The sequence below is a fragment of the Galeopterus variegatus genome, unplaced genomic scaffold, assembly GCF_000696425.1.
Source record: "Galeopterus variegatus unplaced genomic scaffold, G_variegatus-3.0.2 Scaffold1578, whole genome shotgun sequence".
Lineage (NCBI taxonomy): Eukaryota > Metazoa > Chordata > Mammalia > Dermoptera > Cynocephalidae > Galeopterus > Galeopterus variegatus.
This window is the reverse complement of record NW_007727689.1, coordinates 370,970-373,967: the sequence shown is the minus strand read 5'-3', so window position 1 is coordinate 373,967 and position 2,998 is coordinate 370,970.

Genomic DNA, 2,998 nt, shown 5'->3' with positions numbered 1-2,998 from the left:
TTAACCAAGAAAAACAGTTTGCTGTAAATACACTAAATTTCTGAGAATATTGAAGACATTTAAAGAGAGCATTTAGGAAGGTAATTATTTCAATTTTAAGACTAGAACCTTGAAAATTAGTTCTGTTTTCAAATGCTAATAAAAATTAGTGTCTATCAAAAAGTAGCTATATATGACAAAATGAACACTTTGTTAATAAAGTGTAATTTACCATAAGCAAGTGGATCGCATTTCTGGTTTCTCTAATTTGCACCATGAAATGATCTAGCTGCTGTTAAGTACACAAGAATGGCATCTAGTGGCCACTGGAATAAACTACAGATCCTTGAAAGATCAGTGCAGAGACAAAGTATTATCTCATCCATCCTGTCAGTAGTTATCAGATTTCCAGATTTCACAGGCAGTATGATTTTTTTTAATGGAGACAAAATAAGGAGTTGACAAGATTTTATTTTGTCCAGTTAGTATGTTAAATAACAATAACTAATATCACCTACTATCTAACAAAAAAGATCTTTCTAACACCCCCCCTACACACACGTAAAATAAAAGAACATAACTTCAGAATAAAAGAAATGTACTTCAAATTGCAAATATTTAGCTTTTTAAAAAATATATCATATTGCTTTTTCTTTCCTCATTTGGAAAATGAGACCTGAAAATTTTATGGACAGGTACCACCAATATGTAGATTGGTATATGGGAACTACTGCTTAGTTGTGAATCCCTTCTGCAATATCCTCTACTTAAATACCCCCAGCATGGAGAGGTGCTATCAAAAAGTAGATATAGACAGTCTCCAATTTAAAACGGGTCCACTTAATGATTTTTCAACTTTACAACAGCGCTAAAATAATACCCATTGAAGTGGAAACCGTACTTCAAGTACCCATACAACCATTCTGTTTTTCACTTGTAGTACAGTATTCAATAAATTACATGAGATATTCAACACTTTATTATAAAACGGGCTTTGTCTCAGATGATTTTCCCCAACTATGGACTAAAGTCAGTGTTCTGAGAATGTTTAAGACAGGCTAGGCTAAGCTATGATGTTCGGTAAGTTAGGTGTATGACATGCATTTTCAACTTACGATTTTTTCAACTCACAGTGGGTTTATCATGACGTAACCCCTTTATCAGTTAAAGAAGTTGTGTATATACTTGGCTACGGTCCAGCCCTGATGGATAGAAAGTTTCTCCTTAATTCAGGGTAAAATTGGCGGCCTCCACCCATTGGTCCTGGGTTTTGCCTGGGGCCATCCATGAAGAAGGCTGAATCCTCTTTTATTCTGATGTGTAAAAGCTGCTCTCAGACCCAACTTTCACCCCATAATCCATAACCTCTTCCCTAGACTGAAGTCCCCAGATCCTTCAGCCAGTAGCTAAACCCTCAGCTGGCGAGCAATCAAGTACATTCTAAGCCTTCCAGGGATCTGATTGCTACAAAGCAAAGATCATAGACATTTGTGAAAACACCCTGTGAAGGATTAGAAGTCTGAAAACTTCTTTCCCCAGACTAAGCGACTCAGAGCCGTATGGAAGTTTACTCACCAACTTTCTTGGCAGATGGGAAGACTGGCACCATGGAGCCACAGTCTCTTATATTACAAACTCTATCACTGATACCTCTAAACTCAGTGTCCTCCCCCATACCTCCTGAGTCTCTGGATAATGCTAAAGTCTTTCACTGGTCACACTCCTTTACTGACCGTTCAGATTCTTGCTAGTAGCCTTTGCTTTCAACAGAAACTGTCAAAAGACAAAATTACAACAAATTCTGCTTAAAGACTTATTTGGCTTTTATTTGTGATTCTAGAACTGGGCAACACCTCATTCTATAAAATAGAACGAGTGTTCCAATGAGCTGAGCAAAGGAGTTTGGCTTTATAGACAAAAAGAGCTGAAGAAAGCAGAAACGGAACAAAATGCAGACCAGTCGTTTCAAAGTTACTTTCCTTTTGGGGTTAAAGAAGAGGGAACCTCCTTATTACACTAACTCAGGCTGCCTGGAATCTTAGGTTTTTTTGGAAAACTGTCTCATTTCAAAGTCTGGTTTGGTTATGCAGACCAGTCGTTTCAAAGTTACTTTCCTTTTGGGGTTAAAGAAGAGGGAACCTCCTTATTACACTAACTTAGGCTGCCTGGAATCTTAGGTTTTTTTGGAAAACTGTCTCATTTCAAAGTCTGGTTTGGTTACATGGCATTTAGCACAAGTGACTCCATTCTGGTTTGGTCTGGCCTGCTAGGGCCTAGTGCAGGAGGCTAGTCCAAAAACAATGGCCTCCTATATAAACTTTGTTTAACAGAATAAAAGGCATTAGTATGCTGTTTAGTTTGTTTTAGCTGTGAGTGATATTTAAACCACTATTGATATGAGGTTTTCTAAGACAGCACGACGGACCTGCGCTGGAAGCCCTCGGGCACCTGAGCCAGGGCAGTCCCCCCACCCAGGGCCTCAACCACACACCCTGCCCTGCACAACCAGGCCAGAGAAGGAGCCAGCGGTGGACTAGCCCTGCCTCCCACCCCCACCTCCGCCCCTCTACTCTCTCCCTCTCCCCCTCCCACTGCTCCACAACATCTTAGAATGTAAAAAATAAATAAATAAGATAGTTTGTTTCCTTTTGGTGTAAAAGCCTGGAAGTAGGCAGTCTAGGACTGATGGGCTCCCACAGTATCAGGAATCCAGGCTCCTTCTATCTTATTGCTCCCCCATGTGTGATTTCCATCCCCAAGGTCACTCTGTGGTCCAAAGTGACTTCAGCAGCTCCAGCCATTATGTCCACATACTGGCCAGATGGAAGCAAGGAAGGCAAAGAGTAGGACTCCCCTTCGATTTAAGGACATTTCACAGAAATTGCAAACCACTTCTGTTGTCCATTCGTAGCTCCAAGAAAGACCATGTTATTGCTGTAGTAGTTGTTCATTTCTAACATGGAAGAAGGGGAAAACTGAGATTGTGAGAAAAATAGCTGTGTGTGCCACCTGTGCAAAA